The following is an 18,908-nucleotide window of genomic DNA, read 5'->3' on the forward strand; positions in this document are numbered from 1 at the left end:
TTCTCTGCTTTCTCAATCTGTTTCCTAGTGCCGGTTTGAAGTTCCTGCAGTTTTCACTGTAAAACCGAGTTGGAGCTTGTACCTCCCCATATATATGTATGGAATGGAGTTTGCAACTGAAAAGAAACTTTGTGTTCCCAACAAGCTAGGTGAAGGACGGCTTTCACACACACTTATCTCTCAGAAATGGGCAAGTGGAGAGATGTTCGTTCATCTAGCACCAAGGGAACGGGTTGCAGGAGAAACTTTACTCTGGTTTCTCATTCTGATTCCTAGTGCCGGTTTGAAGTTCCTTCAGTTTTCACTGTAAAACCGAGTTGGAACTAGTACTTCCCCATATATATGCATGGAGTGGAGGTTGCTACTGAAAAGAAACTTTGTGTTCCCAACAAGCTAATTGAAGGACGGCTTTCACACACACTTATCTCTCAGAACTGAGCAAGTGGAGAGACGTTCGTTCATCTATCACCAAGGGAACGGGTTGCAGGAGACACTTTTTCTCTGCTTTCTCAGTCTATTTCCTAGTGCCGGTTTGAAGTTCCTGCAGTTTTCACTGTAAACCCGAGTTGGAGCTTGTACCTCCCCATATATATGTTTGGAATGGAGTTTGCAACTGAAAAGAAACTTTGTGTTCCCAACAAGCTAGGTGAAGGACGGCTTTCACACACACTTATCTCTCAGAACTGAGCAAGTGGAGAGACGTTCGTTCATCTAGCACCAAGGGAACGGGTTGCAGGAGACACTTTTTCTCTGCTTTCTCAGTCTGTTTGCTAGTGCCGGTATGAAGTTCCAGCAGTTTTCACTCTAAACCCGAGTTGGAGCTTGTACCTCCCCATATATATGTATGGAATGGAGTTTGCAACTGAAAAGAAACTTTGTGTTCCCAACAAGCTTGCTGAAGTACGGCTTTCACACACACTTATCTCTCAGAACTGAGCAAATGGAGAGACGTTCGTTCATTTAGCACCAAGGGAACGGGTTGCAGGAGACACTTTTTCTCAGCTTTCTCAGTCTGTTTCGTAGTGCCGGTTTGAAGTTCCTGCAGTTTTCACTGTAAAACCGAGTTGAAGTTTGTACCTCCCCATATATATGTATGGAATGGAGTTTGCAACTGTAAAGAAACTTTGTGTTCCCAACAAGCTAGCTGAAGGACGGCTTTCACACACACTTATCTCTCAGAACTGAGCAAGTGGAGAGACGTTCGTTCATCTATCACCAAGGGAACGGGTTGCAGGAGACACTTTTTCTCTGCTTTCTCAGTCTGTTTCCTAGTGCCGGTTTGAAGTTCCTGCAGTTTTCACTGTAAAACCGAGTTGGAGCTTGTACCTCCCCATATATATGTATGGAATGGAGTTTGCAACTGAAAAGAAACTTTGTGTTCCCAACAAGCTAGCTGAAGGACGGCTTTCACACACACTTATCTCTCAGAAATGGGCAAGTGGAGACATGTTCGTTCATCTAGCACCAAGGGAACGGGTTGCAGGAGAAACTTTACTCTGGTTTCTCATTCTGATTCCTAGTGCCGGTTTGAAGTTCCTTCAGTTTTCACTGTAAAACCGAGTTGGAACTAGTACTTCCCCATATATATGCATGGAGTGGAGTTTGCTAGTGAAAAGAAACTTTGTGTTCCCAACAAGCTAATTGAAGGACGGCTTTCACACACACTTATCTCTCAGAACTGAGCAAGTGGAGAGACGTTCGTTCATCTAGCACCAAGGGAACGGGTTGCAGGAGACACTTTTTCTCTGCTTTCTCAATCTGTTTCCTAGTGCCGGTTTGAAGTTCCTGCAGTTTTCACTGTAAACCCGAGTTGGAGCTTGTACCTCCCCATATATATGTTTGGAATGGAGTTTGCAACTGAAAAGAAACTTTGTGTTCCCAACAAGCTATGTGAAGGACGGCTTTCACACACACTTTTCTCTCAGAACTGAGCAAGTGGAGAGACGTTCGTTCATCTAGCACCAAGGGAACGGGTTGCAGGAGACACTTTTTCTCTGCTTTCTCAGTCTGTTTGCTAGTGCCGGTTTGAAGTTCCAGCAGTTTTCACTGTAAACCCGAGTTGGAGCTTGTACCTCCCCATATATATGTATGGAATGGAGTTTGCAACTGAAAAGAAACTTTGTGTTCCCAACAAGCTAGGTGAAGGACGGCTTTCACACACACTTATCTCTCAGAACTGAGCAAGTGGAGAGACGTTCGTTCATCTAGCACCAAGGGAACGGGTTGCAGGAGACACTTTTTCTCTGCTTTCTCAGTCTGTTTCCTAGTGCCGGTTTGAAGTTCCTGCAGTTTTCACTGTAAAACCGAGTTGGAGCTTGTACCTCCCCATATATATGTATGGAATGGAGTTTGCAACTGAAAAGAAACTTGGTGTTCCCAACAAGCTAGCTGAAGGACGGCTTTCACACACACTTATCTCTCAGAACTGAGCAAGTGGAGAGACGTTCGTTCATCTATCACCAAGGGAACGGGTTGCAGGAGACACTTTTTCTCTGCTTTCTCAATCTGTTTCCTAGTGCCGGTTTGAAGTTCCTGCAGTTTTCACTGTAAAACCGAGTTGGAGCTTGTACCTCCCCATATATATGTATGGAATGGAGTTTGCAACTGAAAAGAAACTTTGTGTTCCCAACAAGCTAGGTGAAGGACGGCTTTCACACACACTTATCTCTCAGAAATGGGCAAGTGGAGAGATTTTCGTTCATCTAGCACCAAGGGAACGGGTTGCAGGAGAAACTTTACTCTGGTTTCTCATTCTGATTCCTAGTGCCGGTTTGAAGTTCCTTCAGTTTTCACTGTAAAACCGAGTTGGAACTAGTACTTCCCCATATATATGCATGGAGTGGAGGTTGCTACTGAAAAGAAACTTTGTGTTCCCAACAAGCTAATTGAAGGACGGCTTTCACACACACTTATCTCTCAGAACTCAGCAAGTGGAGAGACGTTCGTTCATCTATCACCAAGGGAACGGGTTGCAGGAGACACTTTTTCTCTGCTTTCTCAATCTGTTTCCTAGTGCCGGTTTGAAGTTCCTGCAGTTTTCACTGTAAACCCGAGTTGGAGCTTGTACCTCCCCATATATATGTTTGGAATGGAGTTTGCAACTGAAAAGAAACTTTGTGTTCCCAACAAGCTAGGTGAAGGACGGCTTTCACACACACTTATCTCTCAGAACTGAGCAAGTGGAGAGACGTTCGTTCATCTAGCACCAAGGGAACGGGTTGCAGGAGACACTTTTTCTCTGCTTTCTCAGTCTGTTTGCTAGTGCCGGTATGAAGTTCCAGCAGTTTTCACTCTAAACCCGAGTTGGAGCTTGTACCTCCCCATATATATGTATGGAATGGAGTTTGCAACTGAAAAGAAACTTTGTGTTCCCAACAAGCTTGCTGAAGTACGGCTTTCACACACACTTATCTCTCAGAACTGAGCAAATGGAGAGACGTTCGTTCATTTAGCACCAAGGGAACGGGTTGCAGGAGACACTTTTTCTCAGCTTTCTCAGTCTGTTTCCTAGTGCCGGTTTGAAGTTCCTGCAGTTTTCACTGTAAAAACGAGTTGGAGCTTGTACCTCCCCATATATATGTACGGAATGGAGTTTGCAACTGAAAAGAAACTTGGTGTTCCCAACAAGCTAGCTGAAGGACGGCTTTCACACACACTTATCTCTCAGAACAGAGCAAGTGGAGAGACGTTCGTTCATCTAGCACCAAGGGAACGGGTTGCAGGAGACACTTTTTCTCTGCTTTCTCAGTCTGTTTCCTAGTGCCGGTTTGAAGTTCCTGCAGTTTTCACTGTAAAACCGAGTTGGAGCTTGTACCTCCCATATATATGTATGGAATGGAGTTTGCAACTGAAAAGAAACTTTGTGTTCCCAACAAGCTAGCTGAAGGACGGCTTTCAAACACACTTATCTCTCAGAACTGAGCAAGTGGAGAGACGTTCGTTCATCTAGCACCAAGGGAACGGGCTGCAGGAGACACTTTTTCTTTGCTTTCTCAGTCTATTTCCTAGTGCCGTTTTGAAGTTCCTGCAGTTTTCACTGTAAAACCGAGTTGGAGCTTGTACCTCCCATATATATGTATGGAATGGAGTTTGCAACTGAAAAGAAACTTTGTGTTCCCAACAAGCTAGCTGAAGGACGGCTTTCACACACACTTATCTCTCAGAACTGAGCAAGTGGAGAGACGTTCGTTCATCTAGCACCAAGGGAACGGGTTGCAGGAGACACTTTTTCTCTCCTTTCTCAGTCTGTTTCCTAGTGCCGGTTTGAAGTTCCTGCAGTTTTCACTGTAAAACAGAGTTGGAGCTTGTACCTCCCCATATATATGTATGGAATGGAGTTTGCAACTGAAAAGAAACTTTGTGTTCCCAACAAGCTAGCTGAAGGACGGCTTTCACACACACTTATCTCTCAGAACTGAGCAAGTGGAGAGACGTTCGTTCATCTAGCACCAAGTGTACGGATTGCAGGAGACACTTTTTCTCAGCTTTCTCAGTCTGTTTCCTAGTGCCGGTTTGAAGTTCCTGCAGTTTTCACTGTAAAACCGAGTTGGAGTTTGTACCTCCCCATATATATGTATGGAATGGAGTTTGCAACTGAAAAGAAACTTTGTGTTCCCAACAAGCTAGCTGAAGGACGGCTTTCACACACACTTATCTCTCAGAACTGAGCAAGTGGAGAGACGTTCGTTCATCTATCACCAAGGGAACGGGTTGCAGGAGACACTTTTTCTCTGCTTTCTCAGTCTGTTTCCTAGTGCCGGTTTGAAGTTCCTGCAGTTTTCACTGTAAAACCGAGTTGGAGCTTGTACCTCCCCATATATATGTATGGAATGGAGTTTGCAACTGAAAAGAAACTTTGTGTTCCCAACAAGCTAGCTGAAGGACGGCTTTCACACACACTTATCTCTCAGAACTGAGCAAATGGAGAGACGTTCGTTAATTTAGCACCAAGGGAACGGGTTGCAGGAGACACTTTTTCTCTGCTTTCTCAGTCTGTTTCCTAGTGCCGGTTTGAAGTTCCTGCAGTTTTCACTGTAAACCCGATTTGGAGCTTGTACCTCCCCATATATATGTTTGGAATGGAGTTTGCAACTGAAAAGAAACTTTGTGTTCCCAACAAGCTAGCTGAAGGACGGCTTTCACACACACTTATCTCTCAGAACTGAGCAAGTGGAGAGACGTTCGTTCATCTAGCACCAAGGGAACGGGTTGCAGGAGACACTTTTTCTCTGCTTTCTCAGTCTGTTTGCTAGTGCCGGTTTGAAGTTCCAGCAGTTTTCACTGTAAACCCGAGTTGGAGCTTGTACCTCCCCATATATATGTATGGAATGGAGTTTGCAACTGAAAAGAAACTTTGTGTTCCCAACAAGCTAGCTGAAGTACGGCTTTCACACACACTTATCTCTCAGAACTGAGCAAATGGAGAGACGTTCGTTCATTTAGCACCAAGGGAACGGGTTGCAGGAGACACTTTTTCTCAGCTTTCTCAGTCTGTTTCCTAGTGCCGGTTTGAAGTTCCTGCAGTTTTCACTGTAATACCTAGTTGGAGCTTGTACATCCCCATATATATGTATGGAATGAAGTTTGCAACTGAAAAGAAACTTTGTGTTCCCAACAAGCTAGGTGAAGGACGGCTTTCACACACACTTATCTCTCAGAACTGAGCAATTGGAGAGACGTTCGTTCATCTAGCACCAAGGGAACGGGTTGCAGGAGACACTTTTTCTCTGCTTTCTCAGTCTGTTTCCTAGTGCCGGTTTGAAGTTCCTGCAGTTTTCACTGTAAAACCGAGTTGGAGCTTGTACCTCCCCATATATATGTATGGAATGGAGTTTGCAACTGAAAAGAAACTTGGTGTTCCCAACAAGCTAGCTGAAGGACGGCTTTCACACACACTTATCTCTCAGAACTGAGCAAGTGGAGAGACGTTCGTTCATCTATCACCAAGGGAACGGGTTGCAGGAGACACTTTTTCTCTGCTTTCTCAATCTGTTTCCTAGTGCCGGTTTGAAGTTCCTGCAGTTTTCACTGTAAAACCGAGTTGGAGCTTGTACCTCCCCATATATATGTATGGAATGGAGTTTGCAACTGAAAAGAAACTTTGTGTTCCCAACAAGCTAGGTGAAGGACGGCTTTCACACACACTTATCTCTCAGAAATGGGCAAGTGGAGAGATTTTCGTTCATCTAGCACCAAGGGAACGGGTTGCAGGAGAAACTTTACTCTGGTTTCTCATTCTGATTCCTAGTGCCGGTTTGAAGTTCCTTCAGTTTTCACTGTAAAACCGAGTTGGAACTAGTACTTCCCCATATATATGCATGGAGTGGAGGTTGCTACTGAAAAGAAACTTTGTGTTCCCAACAAGCTAATTGAAGGACGGCTTTCACACACACTTATCTCTCAGAACTCAGCAAGTGGAGAGACGTTCGTTCATCTATCACCAAGGGAACGGGTTGCAGGAGACACTTTTTCTCTGCTTTCTCAATCTGTTTCCTAGTGCCGGTTTGAAGTTCCTGCAGTTTTCACTGTAAACCCGAGTTGGAGCTTGTACCTCCCCATATATATGTTTGGAATGGAGTTTGCAACTGAAAAGAAACTTTGTGTTCCCAACAAGCTAGGTGAAGGACGGCTTTCACACACACTTATCTCTCAGAACTGAGCAAGTGGAGAGACGTTCGTTCATCTAGCACCAAGGGAACGGGTTGCAGGAGACACTTTTTCTCTGCTTTCTCAGTCTGTTTGCTATTGCCGGTATGAAGTTCCAGCAGTTTTCACTCTAAACCCGAGTTGGAGCTTGTACCTCCCCATATATATGTATGGAATGGAGTTTGCAACTGAAAAGAAACTTTGTGTTCCCAACAAGCTTGCTGAAGTACGGCTTTCACACACACTTATCTCTCAGAACTGAGCAAATGGAGAGACGTTCGTTCATTTAGCACCAAGGGAACGGGTTGCAGGAGACACTTTTTCTCAGCTTTCTCAGTCTGTTTCCTAGTGCCGGTTTGAAGTTCCTGCAGTTTTCACTGTAAAAACGAGTTGGAGCTTGTACCTCCCCATATATATGTACGGAATGGAGTTTGCAACTGAAAAGAAACTTGGTGTTCCCAACAAGCTAGCTGAAGGACGGCTTTCACACACACTTATCTCTCAGAACTGAGCAAGTGGAGAGACGTTCGTTCATCTAGCACCAAGGGAACGGGTTGCAGGAGACACTTTTTCTCTGCTTTCTCAGTCTGTTTCCTAGTGCCGGTTTGAAGTTCCTGCAGTTTTCACTGTAAAACCGAGTTGGAGCTTGTACCTCCCATATATATGTATGGAATGGAGTTTGCAACTGAAAAGAAACTTTGTGTTCCCAACAAGCTAGCTGAAGGACGGCTTTCAAACACACTTATCTCTCAGAACTGAGCAAGTGGAGAGACGTTCGTTCATCTAGCACCAAGGGAACGGGCTGCAGGAGACACTTTTTCTTTGCTTTCTCAGTCTATTTCCTAGTGCCGTTTTGAAGTTCCTGCAGTTTTCACTGTAAAACCGAGTTGGAGCTTGTACCTCCCATATATATGTATGGAATGGAGTTTGCAACTGAAAAGAAACTTTGTGTTCCCAACAAGCTAGCTGAAGGACGGCTTTCACACACACTTATCTCTCAGAACTGAGCAAGTGGAGAGACGTTCGTTCATCTAGCACCAAGGGAACGGGTTGCAGGAGACACTTTTTCTCTGCTTTCTCAGTCTGTTTCCTAGTGCCGGTTTGAAGTTCCTGCAGTTTTCACTGTAAAACAGAGTTGGAGCTTGTACCTCCCCATATATATGTATGGAATGGAGTTTGCAACTGAAAAGAAACTTTGTGTTCCCAACAAGCTAGCTGAAGGACGGCTTTCACACACACTTATCTCTCAGAACTGAGCAAGTGGAGAGACGTTCGTTCATCTAGCACCAAGTGTACGGATTGCAGGAGACACTTTTTCTCAGCTTTCTCAGTCTGTTTCCTAGTGCCGGTTTGAAGTTCCTGCAGTTTTCACTGTAAAACCGAGTTGGAGTTTGTACCTCCCCATATATATGTATGGAATGGAGTTTGCAACTGAAAAGAAACTTTGTGTTCCCAACAAGCTAGCTGAAGGACGGCTTTCACACACACTTATCTCTCAGAACTGAGCAAGTGGAGAGACGTTCGTTCATCTATCACCAAGGGAACGGGTTGCAGGAGACACTTTTTCTCTGCTTTCTCAGTCTGTTTCCTAGTGCCGGTTTGAAGTTCCTGCAGTTTTCACTGTAAAACCGAGTTGGAGCTTGTACCTCCCCATATATATGTATGGAATGGAGTTTGCAACTGAAAAGAAACTTTGTGTTCCCAACAAGCTAGCTGAAGGACGGCTTTCACACACACTTATCTCTCAGAACTGAGCAAATGGAGAGACGTTCGTTAATTTAGCACCAAGGGAACGGGTTGCAGGAGACACTTTTTCTCTGCTTTCTCAGTCTGTTTCCTAGTGCCGGTTTGAAGTTCCTGCAGTTTTCACTGTAAACCCGATTTGGAGCTTGTACCTCCCCATATATATGTTTGGAATGGAGTTTGCAACTGAAAAGAAACTTTGTGTTCCCAACAAGCTAGCTGAAGGACGGCTTTCACACACACTTATCTCTCAGAACTGAGCAAGTGGAGAGACGTTCGTTCATCTAGCACCAAGGGAACGGGTTGCAGGAGACACTTTTTCTCTGCTTTCTCAGTCTGTTTGCTAGTGCCGGTTTGAAGTTCCAGCAGTTTTCACTGTAAACCCGAGTTGGAGCTTGTACCTCCCCATATATATGTATGGAATGGAGTTTGCAACTGAAAAGAAACTTTGTGTTCCCAACAAGCTAGCTGAAGTATGGCTTTCACACACACTTATCTCTCAGAACTGAGCAAATGGAGAGACGTTCGTTCATTTAGCACCAAGGGAACGGGTTGCAGGAGACACTTTTTCTCAGCTTTCTCAGTCTGTTTCCTAGTGCCGGTTTGAAGTTCCTGCAGTTTTCACTGTAATACCTAGTTGGAGCTTGTACATCCCCATATATATGTATGGAATGAAGTTTGCAACTGAAAAGAAACTTTGTGTTCCCAACAAGCTAGGTGAAGGACGGCTTTCACACACACTTATCTCTCAGAACTGAGCAAGTGGAGAGACGTTCGTTCATCTAGCACCAAGGGAACGGGTTGCAGGAGACACTTTTTCTCTGCTTTCTCAGTCTGTTTCCTAGTGCCGGTTTGAAGTTCCTGCAGTTTTCACTGTAAAACCGAGTTGGAGCTTGTACCTCCCCATATATATGTATGGAATGAAGTTTGCAACTGAAAAGAAACTTTGTGTTCCCAACAAGCTAGCTGAAGGACGGCTTTCACACACACTTATCTCTCAGAACTGAGCAAGTGGAGAGACGTTCGTTCATCTAGCACCAAGGGAACGGGTTGCAGGAGACACTTTTTCTCTGCTTTCTCAGTCTGTTTCCTAGTGCCGGTTTGAAGTTCCTGCAGTTTTCACTGTAAAACCGAGTTGGAGCTTGTACCTCCCATATATATGTATGGAATGGAGTTTGCAACTGAAAAGAAACTTTGTGTTCCCAACAAGCTAGCTGAAGGACGGCTTTCACACACACTTATCTCTCAGAACTGAGCAAGTGGAGAGACTTTCGTTCATCTAGCACCAAGGGAACGGGTTGCATGAGACACTTTTTCTCAGCTTTCTCAGTCTGTTTCCTAGTGCCGGTTTGAAGTTCCTGCAGTTTTCACTGTAAAACCGAGTTGGAGCTTGTACCTCCCCATATATATGTATTCAATGGATTTTGCAACTGAAAAGAAACTTTGTGTTCCCAACAAGCTATGTGAAGGACGGCTTTCACAGACACTTATCTCTCAGAACTGAGCAAGGGGAGAGACGTTCGTTCATCTAGCACCAAGGGAACGGGTTTCAGGAGACACATTTTCTCTGCTTTCTCAGTCTATTTCCTAGTGCCGGTTTGAAGTTCCTGCAGTTTTCACTGTAAAACCGAGTTGGAGCTTGTACCTCCCCATATATATGTATGGAATGAAGTTTGCAACTGAAAAGAAACTTTGTGTTCCCAACAAGCTAGCTGAAGGACGGCTTTCACACACACTTATCTCTCAGAACTGACCAAGGGGAGAGACGTTCGTTCATCTAGCACCAAGGGAACGGGTTGCAGGAGACACTTTTTCTCTGCTTTCTCAGTCTATTTCCTAGTGCCGGTTTGAAGTTCCTGCAGTTTTCACTGTAAAACAGAGTTGGAGCTTGTACCTCCCCATATATATGTATGGAATGGAGTTTGAAACTGAAAAGAAACTTTGTGTTCCCATCAAGCTAGGTGAACTACGGCTTTCACACACACTTATCTCTCAGAACTGAGCAAGTGGAGAGACGTTCGTTCATCTAGCACCAAGGGAACGGGTTGCATGAGACACTTATTCTCAGCTTTCTGAGTCTGTTTCCTAGTGCCGGTTTGAAGTTCCTGCAGTTTTCACTGTAAAACCGAGTTGGAGCTTGTACCTCCCCATATATATGTATGGAATGGAGTTTGCAACTGAAAAGAAACTTGGTGTTCCCAACAAGCTAGGTGAAGGACGGCTTTCACACACACTTATCTCTCAGAACTGAGCAAGTGGAGAGACGTTCGTTCATCTAGCACCAAGGGAACGGGTTGCAGAAGAAACTTTTTCTCTGCTTTCTCAGTCTGTTTCCTAGTGCCGGTTTGATGTTCCTGCAGTTTTCACTGTAAAACCGAGTTGGAGCTTGTACCTCCCATATATATGTATGGAATGGAGTTTGCAACTGAAAAGAAACTTTGTGTTCCCAACAAGCTAGCTGAAGGACGGCTTTCACACACACTTATCTCTCAGAACTGAGCAAGTGGAGAGACGTTCGTTCATCTAGCACCAAGGGAACGGGTTGCAGGAGACACTTTTTCTCTGCTTTCTCAGTCTATTTCCTAGTGCCGGTTTGAAGTTCCTGCAGTTTTCACTGTAAAACAGAGTTGGAGCTTGTACCTCCCCATATATATGTATGGAATGGAGTTTGCAACTGAAAAGAAACTTTGTGTTCCCAACAAGCTAGTTGAAGGACGGCTTTCACACACACTTATCTCTCAGAACTGAGCAAGTGGAGAGACGTTCGTTCATCTAGCACCAAGGGAACGGGTTGCAGGAGACACTTTTTCTCAGCTTTCTCAGTCTGTTTCCTAGTGCCGGTTTGAAGTTCCTGCAGTTTTCACTGTAAAACCGAGTTGGAGTTTGTACCTCCCCATATATATGTATGGAATGGAGTTTGCAACTGAAAAGAAACTTTGTGTTCCCAACAAGCTAGCTGAAGGACGGCTTTCACACACACTTATCTCTCAGAACTGAGCAAGTGGAGAGACGTTCGTTCATCTATCACAAAGGGAACGGGTTGCAGGAGACACTGTTTCTCTGCTTTCTCAGTCTGTTTCCTAGTGCCGGTTTGAAGTTCCTGCAGTTTTCACTGTAAAACCGAGTTGGAGCTTGTACCTCCCCATATATATTTATGGAATGGAGTTTGCAACTGAAAAGAAACTTTGTGTTCCCAACAAGCTAGGTGAAGTACGGCTTTCACACACACTTATCTCTCAGAACTGAGCAAGTGGAGAGACGTTCGTTCATCTAGCACCAAGGGAACGGGTTGCAGGAGACAATTTTTCTCTGCTTTCTCAGTCTGTTTCCTAGTGCCGGTTTGAAGTTCCTGCATTTTTCACTGTAAATCCGAGTTGGAGCTTGTACCTCCCCAAATATATGTATGGAATGAAGTTTGCAACTGAAAAGAAACTTTGTGTTCCCAACAAGCTAGCTGATGGACGGCTTTCACACACACTTATCTCTCAGAACTGAGCAAGTCGAGAGACGTTCGTTCATCTAGCACCAAGGGAACGGGTTGCAGGAGACACTTTTTCTCTGCTTTCTCAGTCTGTTTATTGTGCCGGTTTGAAGTTCCTGCAGTTATCACTGTAAAACCGAGTTGGAGCTTGTACCTCCCCATATATATGTATTCAATGGATTTTGCAACTGAAAAGAAACTTTGTGTTCCCAACAAGCTATGTGAAGGACGGCTTTCACACACACTTATCTCTCAGAACTGAGCAAGTGGAGAGACGTTCGTTCATCTAGCACCAAGGGAACGGGTTGCAGGAGACACTTTTTCTCTGCTTTCTCAGTCTATTTCCTAGTGCCGGTTTGAAGTTCCTGCAGTTTTCACTGTAAAACCGAGTTGGAGTTTGTACCTCCCCATATATATGTATGGAATGGAGTTTGCAACTGAAAAGAAACTTTGTGTTCCCAACAAGCTAGCTGAAGGACGGCTTTCACACACACTTATCTCTCAGAACTGAGCAAGTGGAGAGACGTTCGTTCATCTATCACCAAGGGAACGGGTTGCAGGAGACACTTTTTCTCTGCTTTCTCAGTCTGTTTCCTAGTGCCGGTTTGAAGTTCCTGCAGTTTTCACTGTAAAACCGAGTTGGAGCTTGTACCTCCCCATATATATGTATGGAATGGAGTTTGCAACTGAAAAGAAACTTTGTGTTCCCAACAAGCTAGCTGAAGGACGGCTTTCACACACACTTATCTCTCAGAACTGAACAAGTGGAGAGACGTTCGTTCATCTAGCACCAAGGGAACGGGTTGCAGGAGACACTTTTTCTCTGCATTCTCAGTCTGTTTGCTAGTGCCGGTTTGAAGTTCCTGCAGTTTTCACTGTAAACCCGAGTTGGAGCTTGTACCTCCCCATATATATGTATGGAATGGAGTTTGCAACTGAAAAGAAACTTTGTGTTCCCAACAAGCTAGCTGAAGGACGGCTTTCACACACACTTATCTCTCAGAACTGAGCAAATGGAGAGACGTTCGTTCATCTAGCACCAAGGGAACGGGTTGCAGGAGAAACTTTTTCTCTCCTTTCTCAGTCTGTTTCCTAGTGCCGGTTTGAAGTTCCTGCAGTTTTCACTGTAAAACCGAGTTGGAGCTTGTACCTCCCCATATATATGTATGGAATGGAGTTTGCAACTGAAAAGAAACTTTGTGTTCCCAACAAGCTAGGTGAAGGACGGCTTTCACACACACTTATCTCTCAGAACTGAGCAAGTGGAGAGACGTTCGTTCATCTAGCACCAAGGGAACGGGTTGCAGGAGACAATTTTTCTCTGCTTTCTCAGTCTGTTTCCTAGTGCCGGTTTGAAGTTCCTGCATTTTTCACTGTAAATCCGAGTTGGAGCTTGTACCTCCCCAAATATATGTATGGAATGAAGTTTGCAACTGAAAAGAAACTTTGTGTTCCCAACAAGCTAGCTGAAGGACGGCTTTCACACACACTTATCTCTCAGAACTGAGCAAGTGGAGAGACGTTCGTTCATCTAGCACCAAGGGAACGGGTTGCAGGAGACACTTTATCTCTGCTTTCTCAGTCTGTTTATTGTGCCGGTTTGAAGTTCCTGCAGTTATCACTGTAAAACCGAGTTGGAGCTTGTACCTCCCCATATATATGTATTCAATGGATTTTGCAACTGAAAAGAAACTTTGTGTTCCCAACAAGCTATGTGAAGGACGGCTTTCACACACACTTATCTCTCAGAACTGAGCAAGTGGAGAGACGTTCGTTCATCTAGCACCAAGGGAACGGGTTGCAGGAGACACTTTTTCTCTGCTTTCTCAGTCTATTTCCTCATGCCGGTTTCAAGTTCCTGCAGTTTTCACTGTAAAACCGAGTTGGAGCTTGTACCTCCCCATGTATATGTATGGAATGGAGTTTGCAACTGAAAAGAAACTTTGTGTTCCCAACAAGCTAGCTGAAGGACGGCTTTCACACACACTTATCTCTCAGAACTGAGCAAGTGGAGAGACGTTCGTTCATCTAGCACCAAGGGAACGGGAGGCAGGAGACACTTTTTCTCTGCTTTCTCAGTCTGTTTGCTAGTGCCGGTTTGAAGTTCCTGCAGTTTTCACTGTAAACCCGATTTGGAGCTTGTACCTCCCCATATATATGTATGGAATGGAGTTTGCAACTGAAAAGAAACTTTGTGTTCCCAACAAGCTAGCTGAAGGACGGCTTTCACACACACTTATCTCTTAGAACTGAGCAAATGGAGAGACGTTCGTTCATCTAGCACCAAGGGAACGGGTTGCAGGAGACACTTTTTCTCTGCTTTCTCAGTCTGTTTCCTAGTGCCGGTTTGAAGTTCCTGCAGTTTTCACTGTAAAACAGAGTTGGAGCTTGTACCTCCCCATATATATGTATTGAATGGAGTTTGCAACTGAAAAGAAACTTTGTGTTCCCAACAAGCTAGGTGAAGGACGGCTTTCACACACACTTATCTCTCAGAACTGAGCAAGTGGAGAGACGTTCGTTCACCTAGCACCAAGGGAAACGGTTGCAGGAGACACTATTTCTCTGCTTTCTCAGTCTGTTTCCTAGTGCCGGTTTGAAGTTCCTGCAGTTTTCACTGTAAACCGAGTTGGAGCTTGTACCTCCCCATATATATGTATGGAATGAAGTTTACAACTTAAAAGAAACTTTGTGTTCCCAACAAGCTAGCTGAAGGACGGCTTTCACACACACTTATCTCTCAGAACTGAGCAAGTTTAGAGACTTTCGTTCATCTATCACCAAGGGAACGGGTTGCATGAGACACTTTTTCTCTGCTTTCTCAGTCTATTTCCTAGTGCCGGTTTGAAGTTCCTGCAGTTTTCACTGTAAAACCGAGTTGGAGCTTGTACCTCCCCATATATATGTATGGAATGGAGTTTGCAACTGAAAAGAAACTTTGTGTTCCCATCAAGTTAGGTGAAGGACGGCTTTCACACACACTTATCTCTCAGAACTGAGCAAGTGGAGAGACGTTTGTTCATCTAGCACCAAGGGAACGGGTTGCATGAGACACTTTTTCTCAGCTTTCTCAGTCTGTTTCCTAGTGCCGGTTTGAAGTTCCTGCAGTTTTCACTGTAAAACCGAGTTGGAGCTTGTACCTCCCCATATATATGTATGGAATGGAGTTTTCAACTGAAAAGAAACTTGGTGTTCCCGACAAGCTAGCTGAAGGACGGCTTTCACACACACTTATCTCTCAGAACTGAGCAAGTGGAGAGACGTTCGTTCATCTAGCACCAAGGGAACGGGTTGCAGGACACACTTTTTCTCTGCTTTCTCAGTCTGTTTCCTAGTGCCGGTTTGAAGTTCCTGCAGTTTTCACTGTAAAACCGAGTTGGAGCTTGTACCTCCCATATATATGTATGGAATGGAGTTTGCAACTGAAAAGAAACTTTGTGTTCCCAACAAGCTAGCTGAAGGACGGCTTTCACACACACTTATCTCTCAGAACTGAGCAAGTGGAGAGACGTTCGTTCATCTAGCACCAAGGGAACGGGTTGCAGGAGACACTTTTTCTCTGCTTTCTCAGTCTGTTTCCTAGTGCCGGTTTGAAGTTCCTGCAGTTTTCACTGTAAATCAGAGTTGGAGCTTGTACCTCCCCATATATATGTATGGAATGGAGTTTGCAACTGAAAAGAAACTTTGTGTTCCCAACAAGCTAGCTGAAGGACGGCTTTCACACACACTTATCTCTCAGAACTGAGCAAGTGGAGAGACGTTCGTTCATCTAGCACCAAGGGAACGGGTTGCAGGAGACACTTTTTCTCAGCTTTCTCAGTCTGTTTCCTAGTGCCGGTTTGAAGTTCCTGCAGTTTTCACTGTAAAACCGAGTTGGAGCTTGTACCTCCCCATATATATGTATGGAATGGAGTTTGCAACTGAAAAGAAACTTGGTGTTCCCAACAAGCTAGCTGAAGGACGGCTTTCACACACACTTATCTCTCAGAACTGAGCAAGTGGAGAGACGTTCGTTCATCTAGCACCAAGGGAACGGTTTGCAGGAGACACTTTTTCTCTGCTTTCTCAGTCTATTTCCTAGTGCCGGTTTGAAGTTCCTGCAGTTTTCAGTGTAAAACTTAGTTGGAGCTTGTACCTCCCATATATATGTATGGAATGGAGTTTGCAACTGAAAAGAAACTTTGTGTTCCCAACAAGCTAGCTGAAGGACGGCTTTCAAACACACTTATCTCTCAGAACTGAATAAGTGGAGAGACGTTCGTTCATCTAGCACCAAGGGAACGGTTGCAGGAGACACTTTTTCTCTGCTTTCTCAATCTGTTTCCTAGTGCCGGTTTGAAGTTCCTGCAGTTTTCACTGTAAAACCGAGTTGGAGCTTGTACCTACCATATATATGTATGGAATGGAGTTTGCAACTGAAAAGAAATTTTGTGTTCCCAACAAGCTAGCTGAAGGACGGCTTTCAAACACACTTATTTCTCAGAACTGAGCAAGTGGAGAGACGTTCGTTCATCTAGCACCAAGGGAACGGGTTGCAGGAGACACTTTTTCTCTGCTTTCTCAGTCTGTTTCCTAGTGCCGGTTTGAAGTTCCTGCAGTTTTCACTGTAAAACCGAGTTGGAGCTTGTACCTCCCATATATATGTATGGAATGGAGTTTGCAACTGAAAAGAAACTTCGTGTTCCCAACAAGCTAGCTGAAGGAAGGCTTTCAAACACACTTATCTCTCAGAACTGAGCAAGTGGAGAGACGTTCGTTCATCTATCACCAAGGGAACGGGTTGCATGAGACACTTTTTCTCTGCTTTGTCAGTCTGTTTCCTAGTGCCGGTTTGAAGTTCCTGCAGTTTTCACTGTAAAACCGAGTTGGAGCTTGTACCTCCCCATATATATGTATGGAATGGAGTTTGCAACTGAAAAGAAACTTGGTGTTCCCAACAAGCTAGCTGAAGGACGGCTTTCACATACACTTATCTCTCAGAACTTAGCAAGTGGAGAGACGTTCGTTCATCTAGCACCAAGGGAACGGGTTGCAGGAGACAATTTTTCTCTGCTTTCTCAGTCTGTTTCCTAGTGCCGGTTTGAAGTTCATGCAGTTTTCACTGTAAAACCGAGTTGGAGCTTGTACCTCCCATATATATGTATGGAATGGAGTTTGCAACTGAAAAGAAACTTTGTGTTCCCAACCAGCTAGCTGAAGGACGGCTTTCACACACACTTATCTCTCAGAACTGAGCAAGTGGAGAGACGTTCGTTCATCTAGCACCAAGGGAACGGGTTGCAGGAGACACTTTTTCTCTGCTTTCTCAGTCTGTTTCCTAGTGCCGGTTTGAAGTTCCTGCAGTTTGCACTGTAAAACCGAGTTGGAGCTTGTACCTCCCATATATATGTATGGAATGGAGTTTGCAACTGAAAAGAAACTTTGTGTTCCCAACAAGCTAGCTGAAGGACGGCTTTCACACACACTTATCTCTCAGAACTGAGCAAGTGGAGAGACGTTCGTTCATCTAGCACCAAGGGAACGGATTGCAGGAGACACTTTTTCTCTGCTTTCTCAGTCTGTTTCCTAGTGCCGGTTTGAAGTTCCTGCAGTTTCCACTGTAAAACCGAGTTGGAGCTTGTACCTCCCCATATATATGTATGGAATGGAGTTTGCAACTGAAAAGAAACTTTGTGTTCCCAACAAGCTAGGTGAAGGACGGCTTTCACACACACTTATCTCTCAGAACTGAGCAAGTGGAGAGACGTTCGTTCATCTAGCACCAAGGGAACGGGTTGCAGGAGACACTTTTTCTCTGCTTTCTCAGTCTGTTTCCTAGTGCCGGTTTGAAGTTCCTGCAGTTTTCACTGTAAAACCAAGTTGGAGCTTGTACCTCCCCATATATATGTATGGAATGGAGTTTGCAACTGAAAAGAAACTTGGTGTTCCCAACAAGCTAGCTGAAGGACGGCTTTCACACACACTTATCTCTCAGAACTGAGCAAGTGGAGAGACGTTCGTTCATCTAGCACCAAGGGAACGGTTTGCAGGAGACACTTTTTCTCTGCTTTCTCAGTCTATTTCTTAGTGCCGGTTTCAAGTTCCTGCAGTTTTCACTGTAAAACCGAGTTGGAGCTTGTACCTCCCCATATATATGTATGGAATGGAGTTTGCAACTGAAAAGAAACTTTGTGTTCCCAACAAGCTAGCTGAAGGACGGCTTTCACACACACTTATCTCTCAGAACTGAGCAAGTGGAGAGACGTTCGTTCATCTAGCACCAAGGGAACGGGTTGCATGAGACACTTTTTCTCTGCTTTCTCAGTCTGTTTCCTAGTGCCGGTTTGACGTTCCTGCAGTTTTCACTGTAAAACCGAGTTGGAGCTTGTACCTCCCCATATATATGTATGGAATGGAGTTTGCAACTGAAAAGAAACTTTGTGTTCCCAACAAGCTAGCTGAAGGACGGCTTTCACACACACTTATCTCTCAGAACTGAGCAAGTGGAGAGACGTTCGTTCATCTATCACCAAGGGAACGGGTTGCAGGAGACACTTTTTCTCTGCTTTCTCAGTCTGTTTCCTAGTGCCGGTTTGAAGTTCCTGCAGTTTGCACTGTAAAACCGAGTTGGAGCTTGTACCTCCCCATATATATGTATGGAATGGAGTTTGCAACTGAAAAGAAACTTTGTGTTCCCAACAAGCTAGCTGAAGGACGGCTTTCACACACACTTATCTCTCAGAACTGAGCAAGTGGAGAGACGTTCGTTCATCTAGCACCAAGGGAACGGTTTGCAGGAGACACTTTTTCTCTGCTTTCTCAGTCTATTTCTTAGTGCCGGTTTGAAGTTCCTGCAGTTTTCACTGTAAAACCGAGTTGGAGCTTGTACCTCCCCATATATATGTATGGAATGGAGTTTGCAACTGAAAAGAAACTTTGTGTTCCCAACAAGCTAGCTGAAGGACGGCTTTCACACACACTTATCTCTCAGAACTTAGCAAGTGGAGAGACGTTCGTTCATCTAGCACCAAGTGAACGGGTTGCAGGAGACACTTTTTCT

Source organism: Camelus bactrianus, chromosome 15 (assembly GCF_048773025.1).
Source record: "Camelus bactrianus isolate YW-2024 breed Bactrian camel chromosome 15, ASM4877302v1, whole genome shotgun sequence".
In the NCBI taxonomy this organism is placed as follows: domain Eukaryota; kingdom Metazoa; phylum Chordata; class Mammalia; order Artiodactyla; family Camelidae; genus Camelus; species Camelus bactrianus.